This window comes from Stegodyphus dumicola, chromosome 6, assembly GCF_044657685.1.
Source record: "Stegodyphus dumicola isolate Sdum_Otavi_A_Nest chromosome 6, ASM4465768v1".
NCBI lineage: Eukaryota > Metazoa > Arthropoda > Arachnida > Araneae > Eresidae > Stegodyphus > Stegodyphus dumicola.
Window position 1 is genome coordinate 83,321,243 of NC_140773.1, and position 23,768 is coordinate 83,345,010.

Here is a 23,768-nt window from a genome sequence, read left to right on the forward strand (position 1 = left end):
ACATTTCTGTCTATTTTTGTGCATCTACCTTTTGAGTGTGAATTAACATTTTGAAGAGATATTTTTCCAATTATTGACAAATATGTATTTGATAGGTTATCATTTGAATTTCTTACTTCTTAGGCTGCTATCACACATCCGTTTGTTTTGGAAGAACAACTGTTTGGAACGACTTTTCTGCTTTATCACAACAGATCACTTTGCCGTTAGCACAGGAGAAACTGCTTCTCCATGAACAAGCTGATAGCTGATTGGTTGAAAACGAACAACTTGCAATTTTTTTCGAAAGGAAGAAAAAAATCGAGCGTCTTTCTTTCTATAGTAAACCAGGCTGAAAAATTGTCCTAAACAGTTGTTTCACGTTGTTCACGTGAAACAAATGCCTGTGTGATATGGGCCTTAAATAGGGTGTGAGGGCTGTAAATCCTTGACTCAGTCAAACATTGTTTCGAAATTATTTCTTTTTTGAGAATGAATAGTTCATAAAATATTACATTAAAAACAGCCTTTCCCTTTTTGAGATATGATTTCTTTTTTTATTATGCGGTACTAAATTTGGTAATAATCCAGATATTTATGAATTTTTTACTTTTTTAAATAAACATAGTAAAATTGATAAATATAATTAAAAAATTATGATATTTTAAAATTGTAATTAAGAAATAACATTAAAATGAAGCAATTTTTTTCCCATGTCATATTTTAAAATAACATTATTTTCTGTTTGTGTGGCTTGGGAATATTTTCATTCTGGAAAATAAATTAGGTAACAAATGCTTGAAACATAGTTCAAAGGAATGATGTCTGGGCTATATGGTGAATGTGGCAAAAGATCCCATTCGAGTCTGTACAGTATCCAGCCGGTGAATGCAGACACATGTGGTCTTGCAGTATCGTGACGGAACATTACCTTTTTGCGTCGGAACTTAGTTCGATGTTTCTCCTCAACACGGACTAGCATCTCGCTGTACACCTTACTGTTGAGGGGTTTACCTTTTTCCAGAAACTGGGAATAATATCACGGCAATCCCACCAGATATAAACCGTGATCTTTTTGTTAGTCAAATTGCATATTGTGGCATTGCGAACAGGCTCAGCGGGACCAGACCAAGCCCCTTTCTGGCTTGTTTTTGAAGTGAATCCACTTTTCATCACAAGTGAAGATTCGATCCAGTATTTTGTCCTTGCTTTGATGTTCAAGCAGATTAGTGCAGGGCCGAATATGTCTGACCTTATTTGGTTGAGTCAGCTCATGTGGCACCCAGTGATTGAATTTGTACATCAAGTTTATTCAATGCATAACTCGACTAATGGACATGGCACTAACATCTAACTCCTTAGCAAGCTCTCGGGTGGTTGCATAGTGATCTTGTTCCACAAGTTCATGCAGGCTGACCTCATCAACATGAGTAGGCCACCCAGAGTGCTGTGCTTCTTGAATGTAATAGTCCTTGTTTGTGAATTTTCAGTGCCAAACCTTCACAGTGTCATATGATGCAACATTAGTACCTAAAGCTATACACCTGATTTGTTGACATTATGTAGCTGACCTTTTACAACATACCTGGAATAATCTGTAGCGTCATAGTTCCATTTCAGACACCTTGTACTTAATTATAATGATATTTTTTTTACAAATTTCACAATATAGTGTTATAAAGCAAGTCTCTTTCTTTTAAATGCCAAAAATTGTTTGACAAAATGTGATTAAATCCACCAACGTGAACTGTTTGCTTAGGCGATGTTAGCAGTGGCGGGAAACTTTCTTTAAAACCCAATATCATATTCAATCAACATTGAGGAGCGAAAAATTTGAGAGCTAATTTTTTAAGAACTATTTAAGCAGTTTTTACAGAACTCGTTACCTTGGCATAATTTGAATCGTGGAATCAAAATATGGAAAAAATATCATTATGTCATTTCAGAAAAAGTCTGATTTTCTATCAGAATACCCATGTAAGAAAAATTGCTGTGTATAAATCTAATATATATCATAAGTCACACTTTCGAGACATGGAAAATGCAAGTTATATTTCATCGATTGACCCAGTAGAAGGAATGATATAGAACTGCCTCCCCTTTTTTTTGTGCAGTGTACCTCTGAGAAGTCTGCCTTGTGTTATTGAGGCTAAATAAATTCAAATTAAGCAAATTAGATTGTTACAGTAGTTTTTTTCAGTATTGGTTGGATTAACAGTGATCTGATGATACATGTGAGCTAAATATATTGTTGTAAATATTCTTGTAAAATACTTGGGAGGAGTCTTTGGAAGGGGGCTGTGTTGCCAAATGCCCACCTGTGGTGAGATAGCTTCCCTGCAGAGCGGGGTTTGGGTTACCAGATTTGGCAAGGAATCTCCCATTTGGTGACAAAATTGCCGATATGCCATAGGGGGAGCAAGAATATTCTGCAACACATTCTTAGTGGTTTTCACAAGAATGTTCGTGAATGTAGGTTAAATCTCTCTCTATATACAGTCAAAAGTCGTTAATCCGGACTCGTCGGGACTTCGGCGATTCCGGATTATCGATTTTTCCGGATTATAGATCATCAGTTTAAATCTGGTAAGATGGCATGCAGAAATTACAAAATTAAAAATATGAAACCGTAATTTATGAAATAAAGAACAATTATGATCTAAAGGGTATCAAAATTTACAAAAAGAAAAAGCTTAATATTTATTTGTTTACTTTATTAAACATTTCCTTCAATGTAAGTTGCTTCGTTTCATGTGATAATACTTTCTCTTTAATTCTGTTAAACAGACATAATTTCTTGTTTAGTTACAAAGTTCCGCTGTTCAAGTCCTATAATTGCTGTGTTGACCGACTAATTTGTCAATCGAAATGTTTTCGTTTTCAATAACCTCTGGGTCACTTTCTTCACTATCGGAAGCGAATTATAATGACGAGGAACTTGATTTAAATCATATCAAAGACGGAGTATGTGGAGATGAAATACTACACTTAGTACGGAATTATAAACCAAATAAAATAAAAACATCTGCTCTGAAGATAAGGATAGTGTTGACAGATCAACTTCCAATCCGCAGTGTGAAATTGATAAACAGATTTCGGATTTCAAAACATTACTTTCGCTTTGTAGATACAAATTACATATTAGTAAATATATATCGGAAATTCTATTTGACATAATCTTTCTAATCTATCATAATCTAATAATGACGTTTCTGCCCCTCCCCTCTGCCGCAGAGCAGCGTGAAATTGATAAACAGATTTCGGATTTCAAAACATACTTTCGCTTTGTAGTAAATATATATCGGAAATTCTATTTGACATACTCGAAAGTTCAAGCTTACTTTTATAAAATTGCTTTAACAGTCTGCAAAAAATAATAAGCCGGATCCAATTCGAAGATTAAAGAACAACGCAATCTGCAACATTAACTGAATTAGATAACTTTAGCATAGCGTGTAACTCCGTTACACATTAAATGCGCATGCGCACAAACATATTCGCAGCTGTAACGGTCTTATGCGCTCTCGTAAACGCCTGTGCGCATGCGTGAACGCGACGCATGCGCAGAAAGTTTGTAGCTTTGAGGTCCGGATTATGGGTGTCCGAATTAACGACTTTTGACTGTATATATAGATATACACCCTTCCTGTTTACAGAGTAGTAGTATTTTGAGTTCAGTGTAGCAGTGACTTAAGAGATTAGCTCGAGAGCGATCGAATCGAGTTCGGAGCCCTGAAGCTGTCTTCATTGTTGTAGTCTGAAAGCTGTGTTGCTGATTGTTTCAGCATGTTTATCATAGTTTTTCAACAACTGCAAACGTGTCTTTGGAACCTTCCTGTGTAACATTGTAGGATAAATTGTATTTTGATTGTTCATCAGGCATTATTATTATTGCCAATTGCTCCAAATCCACAAATCTGTAGAATGCAGCAGTATGTTAGTATTCATATATGGTACTAGTTCATATACAGGTTTATTTTCGAATTCCATAAAAGAATATAAAACAATCGGTGTTCATTCTTGAGCTTTACAAAATCAAAGAGTTTGCAGTATGGACTAGCACTTAATTTATTTAGTAATATTTTGGGAATTAGAAGCAAAGTTCTCTTCATTTAGAAGAGCCATAAACTCAAGTTTAGTAAGGGAATGGAAATTTTATCTCAAATTAAAGTCACCTGATTTCAAATTTGTCAACATACATTCTTTTTGCTAACAATTCATTTGTCTCTTACACACTGGCTTTTCCCCATGCTGCTTCAAATTCATTTTGCTGTGACGAAAGGACATATGTAAATTTTGCGATTTCTTTTGCAATGTCAAGGATTTTCTTTTGTAAAATCTCAAAGTGTTACTGAGTGACAAAATGTCATTGAAAACACTTCCAGGAGGAAATGCTTTTTATACTTAAAACTTCACACAAAACCTTAAGCTCAATCTACACTAATATGCTAACAACATAGGTGGTTTAAAACTTTAGTGCAATCTGGAGAGACTAACTTTGAATTTCAAACATACTTCTAGCTTGCTTTGCAGTTACTTCATTTACATTCCTTTTAGTTAACTAAACTTTGAACATTTCTCATTCTTCCTTTAACAGCTAATTTCAAACACAACTTCAACAAACTTTTACCATTAAAAGCTTTTAATCTTTAAACATATCATTACAGTACTTAATGCATATTTACACAATAAGCTAAGAAATTTTAAATGTTCACTTACACTTTACATCAACCATGCATAGTTTTAACATTCTTTTACAAAATTTCACCAACCATTCTCAAATTCTGAGTCTTTTTGACTAAAATCAACAATAAATTAAACTTGACAATGAATACGTGTGAAAACAATTTCAAAGTTTCTTGCTTGTGAACAAAAGTTAACAATGATGACCTCGCTTGAGATAAAGTTACTTGATAAATTTCATAAAGTTTATTTTATTCTAAAACTTATTACTAATTATGTTGATTAAGTTATGTTTAATAATGATGCAGCCTACTTACTGATCTATTTATTTTTAGGATGGTATTACAAAAGTGAAATTCAGGCATAGATAATATTTTTAATTGAATTTATTCAATTCCCATTTGCTCATAGGTCCTTAATTTTTACTTCCTTGTACGAAGTAAAAAGGAAGTATTCTAATCTCGAAAAATTTCGGGTATCATATTTTAAAGAAAATATTCATTTTGACCACCATCGAATGTAATTTAACTATGTTTTTGCGTGACATCTGTACGTAAGGACAGAATAAAGGCCTCTTTCTCCCCCACCAAAAATTATAGAAGTGATTTAAAACGAATTTTGAAGAGATTTTTTTCATGGTGTCTGTACATACATACATATTGTGCACAACTAAAAAAATAAGTAGCCTCGCAACGTTAAAATTTTGTACATAGGACTGCTATAACATGTAGATGTGCACCTCCTAGTGCCTTTAGTTGGCCTGCATGCAATAATTGTGGAAATATCAACAATTTTAAAGTTTCTTAATTGCGGCTAAGCCTAATTTCTGATTACCATGGCAGCCATGTTTGTTTACATTTGAAACTTGGCAGAATAGTGGATTTGTTGCCAATGAAGAGCAATTAAACTTCGCAACAACAAAGTAACGTCTTCTTTTATTATTGTGAATTAAATTATGCTTAATTCATTCTAGAATTATTATTTTAGTTAGCTTGTTTTGGCGTCAAAACTCTAATTTTAATTGTAAATTAAAAAAAAAAAAAATAGTTTAACTTTCCCCCCCCTATAGCTTTCAAGTTTTAATGAAAATATTTTGAATTTTTATGTATATTTGCCTTGCCGCGAAGTGAGAACTGAATTAATTAGTGGCGCATGCGCATTAAGTAAGCGGCACTGAATCGTCTGTGAAAAGCTGTTTCATTTTTATTTGTTTAATTTCTTTTATGTTAAGTAAACGTAGCGCCCGAAGTGTCACTATGGTAAATAAATATAGCGAACTTTAAAGAGTGCATTTATTCTATTGTGGTTTATGCGCTATCGACAGAGTAGATTTAATTCAAAATTCGTTAACTTTTATTTCAACATGTTTAAATGAAATGCAAGAAAATCATACAGTTTAATATTCTGTACAAGGAAGTCCTCTGGTGTACACATCAGATTTTTTTCATTAATGGACGTCAAAAGTACTTTATTTTTGTGTGCAGAAATATGTGCGAACTCTTCTCATCTGACGTTGGATATGTGTTCAAATGCTGAATTCTCAGCCTCCTTTGGGAATGACTTTCAGAAAATGGTTGTTAACCCTTTGATGTGTGCAATATTATTTTTATAATTTTTTTAACTAAAAACACTAGAAATTGAATATTATGATCCTAGAGACAAATAATGTATGAATTTAAAAAAATCTACTCTTGCCCATTAAGGGTGGTGGTCGCACTGTGAAACCACTGCACGTCTAGGACTTTGAAACTTACCCAGAGTTGCCAACTCTCCCGATTTTCGACCGCTGTCCTGCCAACCCGATTTACAATATATTTCTCCCAACTTTTTCTTATTCTTAAAATTTCTCATGATTTTTATTGAACTTGGCTTAATACTTCGTTATATGAACAAAAAAAAGTGATTTTGGACGTCTGAAAGCAATTGAATTTTCTCTAGATTATATCTAAAACAAAACCTTGCAAATCAGATGAGAATTTCTGTTTTGTGAGTAAGAGCATACGTATCCAGAAACATTGTTCTCCAATGATCTCCACTGCGTGTCATCTGGCATATATTGTTACCTAAGTAGCAGGGGAAAAAATCTTACCTTTTTCCATGTACGTTTCCAACAAATGATGAAATTTACGAATTTAAAAGAAAATGCATGTAAGAATTGCATAATATATATATTTTTTCCATTATTTTACAAACTAAATCATCAGAAAAAATTAAAAAATAAACATTATGTAATTTTTCTATAGCAGTGAAAGTATAAATACCTACATAATAAGGACATTTGGCTACATGGATTAAAAAACTCATTAAAATAAGCATAAAAAAAGACTCAGTGTTCTTTTTTTTTAAATTTCAAAGAACAAATATTTTTTGTGACACTGTTCAAAGCATGTTTTGTCTTTTTGGTGCACGCTTTTTGCCTTATTCTGGTATGCACATTGCACGTTTCGCACAAGTATCTTCTTCTATGATGTTTCTTCCTTGTGCTACAAAATGTACACTGATTGGATCTAAATTTCGCTGGTATATGTCCAGTCACTGGTATATGTCCAGCGTTATTTAGTTTCTTTTCATCTGGTACATTAAATTTCTGGCTTTTTTTTGCTAATGGAGGGCAGGGTTCGTAGCGGTCATTATAAGTGCTTATAAGTCCTTATATTTGAAAATAAAATATAAAGGCCCTTATAGGTGCTTACTTTTTCTTTGAAGCCCTTATTATTATTATTTTTTTTTTTGTTTGTTTTTAGTGCTTATTTTTTGCTTTTAGTGCTTTTTTTTTAAATTTAAAATGAACGCAATTTTTCCCCATACCAAACTAAATAAACAACTTTTCTTCCTAATATGGAATGTCAGATGGTGAATCATACTCCCGGAAATAGCTTTTCCCCCTTTCTCTGCATTAACATAACCTTTGGTGTTCGCGGAGAGTACAGACAGGTGCCCGTCGTTCTGTTGGCCAAAGAATTGCAAAAGCAGTAGAAAATTTCGGTACATTCAGCATTCTTTTCCTCCCACCCAATTACTACACCCGTTGTGATACTTCTTTGACGAAATGAAGCAATTCCAATGATGGAACACAGCAATAACTTTTATTTAACACTCAAAAAAATGGCGACATACAAACAAGAAGAGAAAACATATTCTAACATTTAAAAATAAATTACATTCTTCGTGCGAGAGTCGCACGTGGCACTCGAGTCTGGTTTCGAATATTGCCATTCACAAATAACTTAATGTTCATCTATTTAAATTATTTAAACTACAAGATTTTAATACTATTTAAAGCTGTTACAACCCCTCCAAAATAATTATGACTGTGATACTTCTTTGACGAAATGAAGCAATTCCAATGATGGAACACAGCAATAACTTTTATTTAACACTCAAAAAAATGGCGACATACAAACAAGAAGAGAAAACATATTCTAACATTTAAAAATAAATTACATTCTTCGTGCGAGAGTCGCACGTGGCACTCGAGTCTGGTTTCGAATATTGCCATTCACAAATAACTTAATGTTCATCTATTTAAATTATTTAAACTACAAGATTTTAATACTATTTAAAGCTGTTACAACCTCTCCCCCAACGGAGAGACTTTTTCCGAAGGGAAAAGTTCTGTAAAATTTGACAGTTTAATAAGCTCGGCTTGCTCATTTGCTTAAAGAGCAAAGGTTATTTCTCTTATAAATTTCTAAATTTCAGGCCAAAAAATTTTAAGTTTTAAACAATACTTTTACACTACATTTAAAAAGAAAGAAATGGAGAACGTTCAAATACATTAGTTGAGCATACATTAAACAATAAAATTAATTCTAAACGTGGTTACATACACTAAGAGTTACATTACTTAATTCTACTCAGAACATCTACGTTCTTGTGCAAAGATCCTTTGCGATGAATGACCTTAAAATTATAAGGTTGTAATGAGAGTGCCCAGCGCATCAATCTAGAGTTACATTTGGCGTTGGATTGTAGCCAGACCAAAGGATTATGATCAGTTTGAATCAAGAATTCTTGCTGACCATCCAGATAAAAATGCAGTTTCTTGATAGCGTAGATGATAGCAGCGCACTCCTTTTCAGTAGTACAATAATTCTTTTCAAACTTAGTAAATTTTTTGCTTATATACAAGATAGGATGTTCACGTTGTTCATCACCTAATTGGCATAGTACTATACCCATGCCATTGTCTGAGGCATCGGTTTGTATAATAAACCTTTTATCAAAATCGGGAGCATACAGAATTGGTTTCTTGCATAGCAACTCTTTTAAATTTTTAAAAGCTTTGTCACATATTTCAGACCATTGTATATTTCCTTTTTTTTGTTACCCCATTCAAAGCGTCCGTGAGGGGTGAAGCAATTTCCGAAAATCTCGGTATGTACTGGCGATAATACCCTACCAGTCCTAAGAAAGCACGTACTTCTGTTTTGGTTTTAGGTGTAGGATACTCCTTTACAGCCAGGATCTTTACTTCATCCGGGGTTCGTTGTCCTTGTCCCACAACATGGCCTAGGTATCTCACTTGATCTTGTGCAAATTTACATTTTGATGGTTTTAGTCGTAAATTTGCTTTCTGTATTCTCTCTAGAACAGAAGTTAAGTTTTTAAGGTGCTCTTCCCAGTTTTTTGAGTAAATGGCAATGTCATCCAGGTATGGTACAGCGAAACCTTCGCATGCAGCCAGGACTTTAGTCATAACTTTGCTAAAAAAATATGAGGCATTTTTTAATCCAAAGGGTAAACGTAGAGGCCTGAAACTTCCAAAACTAGTTACAAATGTTGCATATCTTTGGGCTCTTTCTGTTAACGGAATTTGCCAGTAGCCTCTAGATAAATCTAATAGGGTAATATATTTTGCTTTTGCTACAGTTTCGATACGTTCTTCAATATTAGGCAAAGGATAGTATTCAGTTTTAGTAACAGCATTGAGTTTACGATAATCAATACAAGGCCGAGGATCCTTTGATGAAGATTCTATCAAAATCATGGGAGATGTATAGTCCGATTCTCCCGGCTCTATAATTTTAAGATCGAGCATTTTCTGTATTTCCCTTTTGAGAATTTCAGTCTGTCGGGGTGACAGTCTGTATGGCTTTATTTGTATTGGTTCGTTATTTAATAGCTCAATATCGTGACAAACTAAGTTTGTTAGTCCAGGATTATTTGAAAAACAACCAGAATATTTCCATAAAATCTTTCGTAAATCTTCTATGTGCTCGGATTTCAACCTTTTCTCGAGTTCATTCTCTTCTATGATGTCCGAGAAATTTAATATACTTGGATTGGAAGGTAAACGAGGAATGTCCATTTCTAAGTCTCCTTCCACTTCAGTTATCATATTAATCATTTCTGGTCTTTTGTAATATGGTTTAAGCATGTTAATGTGATATACTTGATTTGGCTCATTTTGTTCCTCGAAACTTACAATATAATTGGTTTCTGAAATTTTCTGCTCTATTTTTCCAGGTCCTTTCCACTGTACTTCTAGTTTATTTTGACGATTCGTTGATAAAACAAGAACTAAATCTCCTCTAGCAAATTCTCTTTTCACTGCGTTTCGATCGTACCATGTTTTCCTCCGTTGTTGAGCTTCTTTCATGTTTTCCACGGCAAGTTCCTGGCATTTCTTCATTCGATTAATAAGTTTGAAAACGTAACTGACAACATTATTACTTTCTTCAATCGGTTCTAGCCACTGCTCATAAAGTAAAGTGACTGGCGTTCGTAGGTTTTTGCCATGAACTAATTCTGCTGGTGTAAAACCAGTGCTTTCGTGTGTGACTGTTCTGAGAGCAAAAAGAACTGATGGTAGATAATTCTCCCAATCCGAAGTCGCTCCTATACATACGACTCTTAACACCCTTTTTAGCGTTCTATGGAATCGCTCAACGGGATTACTCTGCGGATGATACACAGAGCTTCTTACATGTTTAATGCCGAAACGCTCCAAAAATTCCTCTGTCAAAGCACTGACGAAAGAGGTCCCCTGATCTGTTTGGAACACTTTTGGGAAACCCATACGACTGAAAATCTGTAAGAAAGCATCAATCACAGATGGCGAAGAAATGTCTGTCACCGCTACAGCATCTGGATATTTGGACGACATACACAGAGCTGTAATAATATATTTTTTTCCAGTCTTTGAAATAGGTAGCGGACCAACGGCATCGACATTTATTTTAGTGAATATTTCGGAAATTACTGGTACTAATGTCATTGGAGCCTTCTTTTTGTCATTTCCTTTTCCAGCGCGCTGACAAGCATCACAGGTTCTTACAAAATCTTCAGTTTCTTTGTAACACCTCGTCCAGTAAAAATATCTAGCAAGTCTGTCTTTGGTCTTTTTGACACCCAAATGACCAGAAGTTCCTTCGTGGCACATCTTTATAATTGACGGCTTGAGTTTTTCAGGTATAACGACAAGCTGTCTTTCAAAGCCCATTTTATCCGTCGTTTTTTTAACTAAAAGTTCTTTTCCTGTCAGACTATAGTTCTCATTTTTGCATGTACCTTCTTTAACTTCTTGGATGATTTTAGACAGTTCCTTATCAGCAAGCTGAAGTTGTGCAATTTCTTCTGAGTCAATTTTTACCAGTTTCATGAGAGCTTCATCTTCCGTATTTAGTTCCGGTAAATTATCTTCTTCTTCAAAAACATATCTGGATGCTTTATTTTCTTCCTTCATCGGTTCCAAGAGCTTCTCTTCAGCTATTTCTCTTTTCCTTTGAGCTCTAGTAGAGACAGCATTAACCTGGTGAGGACAACTATCAGGCTCCTTTCTTTGTTTATTCAACAGTGCAAAAGTTCGATTGCCTAATAAATACCTTCCTTTGTCGAGTTCATTTCTAATAATGGCAGCCTTAGTTATTACTCGCCCAAGATCGCAATTTAGTTCGATCTCAGCCAATGGTAAACAGGTTGGATTCAAGTCTAATGGCTGTTGCACCCACACATTTTCACCTGTCAGCATTTCCGGCGTGATGTATTTGCGACAAACTATATCAATACTAGCACCTGAATCCCTTAATATAGGAATTTTATGACCATTTACGTAACCCATACTAGTATAAGGTAATAGAAATTTATCCTCTGGTTTTGCACTAATTCTGTTAAGATTAGCAGGAGATTCAGTACTATTCTTAAGTTTTGGACATTGGGGCCTTAAATGTTGATAGGACCCACACTGATAGCATTGTGGCGTCTTTCGTTTTTCATATTTATCATCTGGACGTGGACTTCTAGGTCTATGAAACAAGCTTTGCGTATTAAATCCTGATGACATTTTGTTTTCAGTTTTATTTTTATTATCTGAACTCAATTTACCTTGAGTTAGTGCATTGTATCTTTCTTTCTGCCTATCCACTACAGGCTTTTTTTTAAAGTTTCCGCAAACGTTTTCATAGGCATCAAGTTTTTCAGCTAATTTTTTAGATGAAATCATCTCTACCCACTCATCAAGAAAATGATCTCGAATTTCAGGAGGAACTCGACGCTTAAGTTGGTCAATCACCATCAAATCTAGCAACTGATCAAAAGTCTTAACTCCTAGACCAGTCACCCATTCCTTGCAATAATTTTCTATTTCATAATTGAAATCCACCCATGTGGATTCGGTACTCTTTTGATGTTTCATAAGTTTCTGCCTAAACTTTTCCGGGCTTAGTTTAAACCGTCTTAACAATAAATTCTTTACGTGTTCATAGTCTTTAGCTTTATCGGAGGGTTCTCTAGCTATTAACTGGGTTACTTCGTAAGGAAGTAGTCCTAGTAAATGAGATACAAATTCTTCTTTATCAATTTTAGCCCATTCTGCTTGCCTTTCAAACAATAGCAAATATAGACTGATATCTCCTTTCTTGTCATCGAATTTCTGCATAAGGTGACGCAGCTCCGTTTTCGGCCGGATCTGTCCGGTATTTTGAGACTTTGTCTCTGCTTCAAGTCTTAATCTCTCTAATTCATACTGTTCTTTCCTTCTCCGCTCTTCCGCTTCTTCCTGTCTCCTACGTTCTTCTCTTTCCCTTTCCTCCCTCTCTTTCCGTTCTTCTCTTTCCCTTTCCTCCCTCTCTTTCCGTTCTTCTCTTTCCCTTTCCTCCCTCTCTTTCCGTTCTTCTCTTTCCTCCCTCTCTTTCCGTTCTTCCCTTTCCTCCCTCACTTTCCGTTCTTCTATTATTGTGTCTAAGACTCCTTTGACGAATACTTCATCATAATCTCTACTTTCAACAATTTTCTGTTTTAAATCGACTATTTTCAAATCTGCAGTCACATGAACTCCCAGTTCAGCCGCGAGATTTTGCAAATCTTCCTTACGAGTTCTTCCTAAGTAAGACATTGTTTCTATGTTTAAAATTAACGAACACTGTTTTCTTTATATTTCCTCAAAATAGCTCAATTCAATTACTTTAATTAATTAATGCAGTCAGGAATCACGAAATTAAATGCACTTTGTTAAGTACGTATACCTCAAAAATGAAATATTTAAATTATATGAAGTTCATTCTCTCTACCACATTAATTGTGATTAAAATAACAATAATAACATAGAGCAATATATATATATGTCTACCGTCTGCACAACTAAAATGAATATTAAATATAATATCAAATACGGTAATAAAATAAGACAATTTAATATTAACAGGAAATAATAATCTGGTATCGCTAATATTGCGTTCAGTGATGAACTAATAAAATAAAGCAATTCTATATGAACAGGAAGTAATAATCTGGTATCACTAATATTATGTTCAGTGATGAACTAATAAAATAAAAATACGCACGATTATTCGATCTCGGTCGGTGCCTCCAAAATAATTATGACTGTGATACTTCTTTGACGAAATGAAGCAATTCCAATGATGGAACACAGCAATAACTTTTATTTAACACTCAAAAAAATGGCGACATACAAACAAGAAGAGAAAACATATTCTAACATTTAAAAATAAATTACATTCTTCGTGCGAGAGTCGCACGTGGCACTCGAGTCTGGTTTCGAATATTGCCATTCACAAATAACTTAATGTTCATCTATTTAAATTATTTAAACTACAAGATTTTAATACTATTTAAAGCTGTTACACCGTTTGAATTTCTATCAAGATTTTAATAATTTGCATTCTCGTTCCGTGTGGTCAGTTCATATTCGTGTTTATTATGATCGTCATGCTTATATTATGAGTACAGTCAAAAGTCGTTAATTCGGAATGATCTATAATCCGGACCTCAAAACTAAAAACTTTCTGCGCATGCGCCGCGTTGACACATGCGCATAGGCGCTTACGCGCGCGCGTAAGACCTTTTACTACTGCGCATATGAGTGTGCACAAGTGCAGAATACGTTTTTGCGTGCGCGTTTTGTTTATAATGGACATATAAGCTAAAATTATCTAATTATCTATTTCAGTTAATGTTAATTATTGCGTTGTTCCTTAATTTTCGAATTGGATCCGGCTTATTATTTTTTGCAGACTGTAAGAGCAATTTTATAAAAGTAAGCTTAAACTTTCGATTATATCAAATAGAATTTCCGATATATATTTGTTAATATGTAAAGGATCTAAAGCGAAAGTATGTTTTGAAATCCGAAATCTGTTTATCAATTTCACGCTGCTCAGCGGGAGGAACGCCGCGTGGCGGGCGCGTAATGAATTGAAAGTTATCTGTCAGCACTATCCTTATCTTCAGGGCAGATGTTTTTATTTTATTTGGCTTATAATTGAAGATCAGATGTTTTTATTTTATTTGGCTTATAATTCCTTACCAAATGTAGTATTTCATTTCGATATGCTCCGTCTTTGATATGATTTAAAACAAGTTCCTCGTCATTATAATTCTCTTCTGATAGCGAAGAAAAGTAACAGAGGTTATTGAAAACGAAAAAATTTCGATTGACAAATTAGTCGGTGTTCTTGACACAGCAATTATAGGACTTGAACAGCGGAACTTTCTAACTGAACAAGAAATTATGTCTCTTTAATAGAATTAAAGAGAAAGTATTATCACATGAAACGAAGCAAAACTTAAACAACTTACATTGAAAGAAATGTTTATTTAAGTAAACAAATAAATATTAAGCTTTTTCTTTTTGTAAATTTTGATACCCTTTAGTTCATAATTGTTCTTTATTTCATAAATTACGGTTTCATATTTTTAATTTTAGAATTTCTGCATGCCATCCTACGAGATTTAAACTGATGATCTATAATCCGGAAAAATCGATAATCCGGAATCGCCGAAGTCCCGATGAGTCCGGATTAACCACTTTTGACTGTATATGTATGAATGTTTATAATAACATAGTTGCAGTATCTGCTGAAGTATTAGTAAACTTCCAAAAATGGTTGTGTTTTAACACAGATTAGCTTTGTAAGGAATAATATTTGGAATGGCTTAAATAAAGGGAAAGTAATCGAATAGTCAAAATAATTTAATGTTTTTGGCCAATACATTATACAGTACGAAGATTGGGAGGTTCTCCCCTTTCTCCGCAAAATCTCGAATATTGAAACTGTTACAGTTCGCTGCAAAACAAGCAACGAACCTTTTTTTTTTTTTTTGTCACTTTCCAATCTGGATTGAATAGGACTAAAAGTTCTGCGGTCTACCAACCCAAGCGAAGAATGATTCTATTCCGGAAATTTAACGCAGTCTGTTGAAAATTAGAATGAAAAACACCCCAGATTGGTAAGTCTCTTTCTTTTCCTTTATTTAGTTCTTTATTGTCTCAATACCCACAGCTGTTGAATCCGATTGCGTAATATCATGTAAGGAAGAATTACCGCCCACGTATTGTGCAATAACATTTGAGATATTTTGCAGAGATAATTAATTTTGATGTTCGGTCCGAGATTTGTTTATGAACACTTAAAAGAGTTGTGCTTGCTAAGCAGAATATTTTTCTGTTCCGTTGGTTTGTTTTTATATGATGCACATATCGAAATGTCAAAAGCATTTATTTAGCGGAAAAATCTGAAGAACCGCTACAGTCTATCCCCCCTCCACTCCTCTTTTTGAAGTTATGCTCGACTGTCCGAATATTCGCCAATTTTCAGGTATGCGGTTAGTTAAGCTTTTACTGTTAAGGGATGACTGCATGAAGCAAATTTCTGTCTTCTGATTTAAGACATGTTCCTCTTTTTTACTTAAATTACTTTGCTTGCAATATCTGTTAAGGGAAAACTGATATACGATGAAAATTTAGAAAATGTTCAGAATATAGATTTAAATTAGTTAAATATCAATATAAGTGGAAAAATAAATTGTATTTATTAATAAGTTCCAAACGAATAGAATAAATATACCTTATTATTATTTATTTCCTCTATTTTGAACTGAAATTTCATCATTAAATCTTGTAATATAGTTTAGTTCTGCATAGTTTTTTTTTTTTTTTTTTTTTTCTCTCATTGTAAACTAGTTCTGTAAATCGAACTGTTATTTAAAATTTAAAAAAAAAAAAAAAAAAAGTAATTATTTTCCCTGGTTGAGATAATGCTTATTCTCTCTTAACAAATACTGCATTTCTCATATTTTAAATTACGAGTCTAATTTTTAAGGTTATGCAGTTGTGTATAATATAATTATACAGGTGCTTATTTTTTTTCTTAAAATGTGCTTGAAAAGTGCTTATAGGTGCTTATTTTTTGAACTAAAATGTGGCTAAGAACCCTGGGGGGGGCTTGGTCTTTTTGGCTTTGGTACGGATCATTCGTTTCCCATTCATACTTATTTTATTCGTATTTCGTTTCAAAATATTCAGAAAATATTTTTAATTTAAATAAACCTTTACGCAATTTCTATTTTTAATTACAGCAAAGTATATTTACATTAAATTTAAACAGAACATAATTTATGAAACAGAAAATAATTTATGAAATCACAATACTAGCTTGGGGAGCAAGTCTGTTGAGGTCAGAGAAAAGTCTCTGCAAAAGAAAGACCTTTTTACTGGGCAGGTGCATGTATTGTTTAGTAATAAAATAACTCTGTGATTTCAAAACCCCTTATCTATATCCGGGTAAAAATAAACATTCCTATTTGAGAAGCAAGCAAATGCCATTGTGAAGAGCAATGGTTTCAAAGTGCGACCACCGAGCCTCTAGAGCATTGTGACACAATGCTTTAGTGAGGCAGTGGTCGCGCCCTGAAACCACAAAACAAACGCCATACATATAGAGTAGTGGTTCTTAACCTGGGGTGGGGGTGCGGGAGAAGCCCCTACCTAACCATAAAAATTATTAAATATCATTCATTAAATTTCTTATAATAAAAGATTTGAAATCTGCAGTAGTGTCCCCAATACTGAAGCTCATAAAAATTGGTAGCACCTAGCTCACTTATCGGCAAAAGACACAGGAAAGAACCGGTGCCGATGGGCATATACACTATGCTACGAAAAGGCATGGAACACTACAAATGAACGCGAACAGGCAGCTAGGTGACAGCGAAAAGAAAAAAAACTTTGTGGGAATACAAGCGTGACCTTCGAGAAACCTCAATAGCCACGAAACGACGATACAAGCGGAGAACGTTATCCCAACTTGCGCATGCGCTGAGTTCAACATGTGCTACTCCAATGAAATCTACGGATTCACAGATTTGTATAGATAATTATTGCTAAAACAGTTTTAGATTCGGAATCACATAAAAAAAATCCAACAGATTCCATTATCGAATGATATTATATGATCGCGAATACAAGATCTCAGTGAAGATATTTTAATGCAAGTAATTGAAGACATGAAAATCAGTCCACTAAAAATAAACATGCAACTGGATGAGTCAACTGATGTTGATAGTAGCCAACTTTTGGTATTTGTCAGGTATGTGAAGGAAAAAGAGGTGATAGAAGAATTTCTATTTTGTGAACCACTGGAGGTGAATACGAGAGGAATTGATATTTTCAATCGCATCAAAGATTTTTTTTACCAAATATCAATTACCAATGAATGTGATTGGCTCAATATGCACTGATGGAACCCCAGCAATGTTAGGCAAAAATTCAGGATTTTTTTCACACATGAAAAGAGAATTACCAGAAGTTATAATAATGCATTGCATGTTGCATCGTCATGCACTTGCGTCGAAAGCATTGCCAGAAAATTTTAAACAACATCTAACTACAGCGGTAAATGTAGTAAAATACATCCGACGGCGAGCGCTTAATCATCGCATTTTTTCGTGCATTTTGCGAAGAAATCTGTGCTGATCATACTGTGCTCCTATATCACACCGAAATACGATGGTTATCTAAGGGTCGCATGCTTAACAGAGTTTTTGAATTGCGTGAGGAAATTACTGACTAGTCAAAATTGTTATTTAGTAAAAGATTTTGAGAGTAATGATGCAATGCTGAGGCTGGCCTGTGTAACAGACATATTTAGCCATTTAAATGAATCAATGCAAGGATTTGGTATAAATATAATAATATCTAGTGAAAAATCATCTTCATTTATCGCAAAATTAGAAATTTGGATACTTCGAGTAGAAAAGGGGAATTTTGCAAACTTTCCCTTGCTTGATTCTGTTATTGCAAAAAATGAAAAGAATGCAATACATTTGAGACGACATTACCCGACATTGTAATACCTTTGAGACGATTGAGAGAATCATTCAATGGATATTTTTCTACCGGAAATATTACCAAAACTCAGAGATGGAAACTGGATCCATTTCTATTTGACTTAAATTTGATGGATGATAGTGATCTGAAAAAAGATCAACTTATTGAAATGCAAGCAAGTGGACATGTTCAAATGGAATTTGAACAATTAGAATTGCAACAATTCTGGTGTTCACAGTTACAACGTTATCCAGAATTGGCGAACGGAGCACTGCAGTTACTCTTACCCTTTGCTACCGCCTACTTGTGCGAAATGGGATTTTCATCGTTTTTGCATATAAAATCTAAAGCGAGAAATCGCTTAAATGCAAGTGGTGACTTACGCGTATGTCTTTCAAAAAAGCAACCTCGCTTCGCCAGTATAATAATGAACAAACAACAACAGACTAGTCATTAATAAAAATAATATTGTTTTGTATTTATATAAAATGTACAATGTTTTTCAATAAACAATAAGTTTCGCAAAAAATGTATTTTTCTAGACTAAAAAAATATAAAACACATTTTTCAATGGGGTGCAACTCGCTAGAAAGGTTAAGAAACACTGATATAGAGGGTTTTTTTATATATGCAGTTTAATTATTGCTATTTTGTATTGTTTATGATAGAAATCATGATGTGCGATGAATAACATTTAAAATTTAAAGTTGTTTATATAAATAAAAGGAAGTTATTTTGTCTCATTGAAAACAAATTTTAAAAGGCATCTGTTTTGAAGTACTAAGACCTAAAACATGTACGATTCTGTTCTAATTGTGTGTTATTTAGAGGTAAAAGATCAGTAATCAATTGATTTTCGCTCAAAAATTTCGGAAGGAAGAGGAGAAAAAAATTCGAAAATTGGAGGTTTCAGGACGCGACCACCGTGCGTCAAAGGGTTCCTTTTCTTCCTCTATCTTCCTCTTTCAATTCTTTTGCTTTCTCTATCAGCGAATCCCCAGACCTTTCTCCTACATCTCAGGAACTGGAATTCCAGACCCCTGTTTCTAGTTTATGGAACCCTTCTCGCTTTTTCGCCCTTGGCTGGCTTTTCTTGTGAACTTTCTCCAAAATGCATTTCCTCAGTTCCCATTGCCTTGCTTGCTGTGGAGACGTCAGTTCAGTAGGCTGATTATGTCTTAAACATCTGCGGGAAGGAGCGCCGCTAACCCTTGAAGCCGGCACTTGACCTTCTTCCCCCCCCCAGAAGATGTTTTGGTGGTTTCTCACGAAACTTCCTGCACTGCTTCCTCTTTTTGCTGATTTCCTATTGCTGGCTATGGTTTTTTTTTTTTTTTTTTTTTTTTTTTTTTTTTTTTTATAATGTTCTCTCTCTCTTTCTGCTGGTTGCATACACCTTTGCTTTCTTTTGAAGTTACCCTTCTTTTGTTTTCCAGGCTGTAAACTCCCCACGCTTCTGCAGCACTGGTACTAGCTTCATTACCCGTTTCCTGCTTGAAATTTTTAAATGTTGCCATGTCTTTATGGTCATAATAGGGCGTGATCTGGTCTATATCTGCCACACCTTTGTTGCCCATTTTGCCATTTGAGATAGGAAGTCATTTATAGAATTCTGCCAATCATGAATGGGCCTTCAAATTACAGCACAAATTTAGCTATTCTGGTTTCTTGAGCACATGATAATGTGTGCTTTCCTTTGAGAAGTTTATCTCTAAACTTATATCCCACCTGCCTTCTCTTTTTATCATTGTAGTACTGCTTCCCCCTTGCCATATCTGAGTTTTCTTATCGCCACTTTAATCATCTTTTGAATATTTTGCATTTTGAAATCTGTTTTCTCTGTTGTATGAAAAAAAAAAAAAAATTGTCCAAGGGAATTAATGATTTTCTCCTGAGAAATAGTTCAGATTATGTTTTGCAGTTGTATCATGTTTTTCTGTTTTGAGTGCAAAAGCTAGCTCATTTTCACAGTCATCCCAGTGATTGTGGTAATTTTCTCCATAACTACAAATAATTTTGACGGTATTTTTATTTACTCATTCCACTGTATTAGACTGCCGATGATATGGGACTATCTTTACATACCTTATGCTAAGCACGGCAGATAAGTTTTTGAAAATTTTTTTTATGAATTGCTTTCAATTATTTGAAATTACTTTTTTTTTGGGAGGGGGTAGGGCACATACTTTGATATATATTTATTTAAGAACAAATCAGAGACAATTTTTTAGGTAAATCTTTTGACGGGAACTATCTCTACCCACTTTGAAAAATGGTCTACAGTAACAAGCAAGTATCCATTTTTATTAATTTGACTGTGTGGGTATGAGCTCAGTAAGTTGATTCTGACCAATTCATTAAGAAAGGTGGTCTTTATGCTATCTAAGTACCAGGCCCGATGATAATTAATATCATTAACTAGCTGACACATATGGCATGACCTGATACATAAATTTCTGTGGGGAAAATATACTGCGTCACAAACTTTAGCATCATTCTTATGCCAACATAGCTTGAAATAGGCAAATCATGAAATTCTGCAAAGTTCAGTTCAGCAGTAATTGTACTTTGCGAGTCAGTTATCTTTGAAGTTAATGTAGGATATTCAGTAATTTTTTCCTTTTCATCTAGCTGTATTCTAGATCAGCGGTCGCCAACCGGTGGTCCGTAAAAACTTTTTTGATGGTCTGCAGAAAAATGTGGGACATTATTTATATTTTTATGAATATTTGGTTTAAAAAATGACAAGTAACAAAACCTGTTATGGAATATGCATAATACAGTCAAAAGTCGTTAATTCGGACACCCATAATACGGACCTCAAAGCTAAAAATTTTCTGCGCATGCGCAGCGTTGACACATGCGCATAGGCGTTTACTCGTGCGTGTAACATTTTTTACGACTGCGCATATGCGTGTGCGCAAGTGCAGAATACGTTTTCGCGTGCGCGTTTTATGTATAACGAATGGTATAAGCTAAAATTATCTATTTCAGTTAATGTTGATGATTGCGTTGTTCCTTAATTATCGAATTGGATCCGGCTTATTATTTTTTGCAGCCTGTAAGAGCAATACTATAAAAGTAAACTTGAACTTTCGATTATGTCAAATAGAATTTCCGATTCTGGAGCTCCCAAAGGATCGTACAAAACGAAAGTATGAAACGAAAATACAAAACGAAAGTTTCGATGTCCATCAAACAAAAAGTGGAATTGCTGCAAAAAATGGATAAAGACATGAAGAATGTGACAGAGAGGTTAGTGAAAACGAAAAAATTTCGATTGACAAGTTAGTCGGTATTCTCGGCACAGCAATTAACGGAACTTGAACAGCGGAACTTTGTAACTGAACAAGAAATTATGTCTGTTTATAGAATTAAAGAGAAAGTATTATCACATAAAACGAAGCAACTTAAACAACTTACATTGAAAGAAATGTTTAATAAAGTAAATAAATAAATATTAAGCTTTTTTTTTTTTTTTTTTTGTAAATTTTGATACCCTTTAAATCATAATTGTCCTGGTTTCATATTTTTAATTTTAGAATTTCTACATGCCATCTTATGAGATTTAAACTGATGATCTATAATCCGGAATAGCCGATGTCCCGACGAGTCCGGATTAACAACTTTTGACTGTACTTTTTTTTAAAAAAAATTTTAGCGAAATTCCTTCTGAATTTAGCGACTTTTTAGCTACTTTTACAAGTCTCTCTAGCGACATTTGAAAGTGAGACATCATTTGAAAGTTGGCATTCGTGGATAATGCTGCTGTTACCAATAATACCGCAAACTGGAATTCTCTTTCCTTTTGAATAACAAACAAATGCTATTGTAGTCATTAGTAACACAGTTTTCCTCCGAGTGAATATGAAACTTGATGAATTTTTACGAGAACCATCTGCATTCTTATTTATAATTACATCACTGGAAGTTTCTATCTTTGTTTTGTCTAACTGCTGATCGATAGTGCCATTGCTGAGTAAGCGATGATTATTATGTTTACTATAATTAAAAATTGGTGGCATAATACTTTCAGTTTATTGATATTGCTTTGCGTTTGCTGGTTTGTTCTTGCTTTTCGTGAAATTCCTTTTCAGGGAAATGGAAATGTGAAGCTTTCTGTACAAGAAGGTAAGATTTTTGTACTTTTCATGTAATTTTTCAATGTGAACAAAATATGTGTATCGGTGAGTTGTTAAAGAGTGTTTTAATTGTTACTTATAATCAGGGGCGTAACCTGTATTTCCATAAAGGCGTGCTGCTGGAAAACCAAATGTTTCGAAAATTATATTAACGAATGAAAATTAGAATTACATGTGTTGGAAAGGTGAATGTTGTTTTTAAGGTCTGATTTAAGTTTTTTTTTTTTTTTTTTAATTTATATTAGTGGTTCTCGCCAAATATAAAGTTATAGTAGTCCGTGAAGTTCAGAGGGTTGACGACCGCTTTTCTAGATAACACATCAACAATAACATTTTATTTTGCTGTTGTTTGCTTAATATTAAAATGTATTCTCACAATTTAAGCCCTTAACCCAAGAGGAAATTAATATTTCCAAATGGCATGCCTTATAATGGATCTTTAAGCTATCATATATGTTGAAATTAGCGTTTAAATATCTTTTTCCTTTACATGAAAATATATATATATATATATATAATGCTCACTTTGAGAAATTTTCGGAAACACTATTCAAATTATTCCAAAGTTTTAATTGATAAAATACATAATAAACTTTTAAATTAATAAAATAAATACAAGAAAGTCTTTACAAAAAGTAAAATCTTTCACGTAAACTGGATGATAGACGTAAACTAAATGAGCTCAGTCTCTGACAAAATGTCCATATAAGAATTACTAGAAATACTGCTTTCTAACTCTTTAGGAAATGAATCATCACTCTCATTCGTATCAGTAATTAGCTCATTTATCATTCGTCTGGTAAATAAATGCTTGCTTGCCATAATAAACTGAAGTTGTATAAGGTATATAAGTACACTAAAGGCTTTCCGAAATAAAAGCAATGGAAAACATAATAGAACCTCACATAGTAATCCTAAAAGACTCTACATAGTAGCAAAAAAGGATTTAAAGGGATACAGAAAGGTATGCTTATGTAATGTGTGTAAAATATATATTTAAACAAGAAATAAAGTATCTATAAAAATATAAAGCATATGCCATTTAAATACTCTACAAAACATTATTAAATAATGTGTTGATATTCGGTAATTTTATGAATTTAAGCTTAATAGCAAAAAATCTTCCGGCCCTGGACTGACATTCGTGAAAGAGACTGCCGGCCTCGCTGATAAGTGTGCGTTTGCTCTTCCCATCGCAGAAGGGTTAAAGGCCTATCTGAAGAGCCTTAGGGATAAGTTCTTGCCTGAATATAGCTGCCCAATGGCAGTATGGTTTGAGAACACTGTTATTAGTGCCTTTCCATATTAGGCTCAAAACTTCTGAACTGCTAACGTTTTCCTTTCTGTGGCTGTATAATTTGTTTGCATTTAGGGTTTTGCTAAAGTATGCCACTGGT

General features: G+C 33.9%; 1 protein-coding gene across 5 annotated transcripts in view; it reads left to right on the forward strand.

Annotated features, from left to right (window-relative positions):
- The window catches only part of LOC118183211 (ribosomal biogenesis protein LAS1L), a 163,453-nt gene that overhangs the window by 6,672 nt on the left and 133,013 nt on the right, over positions 1-23,768 (forward strand). The window contains exon 3 of one of the 5 annotated variants that reach the window (XM_085818619.1): positions 22,327-22,360. The exons of the other annotated variants lie outside the window; for them this stretch is intronic. The gene's annotated coding sequence lies outside the window, so the exon portion shown is untranslated. The remainder of the gene's footprint in view (positions 1-22,326; positions 22,361-23,768) is intronic. 5 annotated transcript variants of the gene reach the window in all.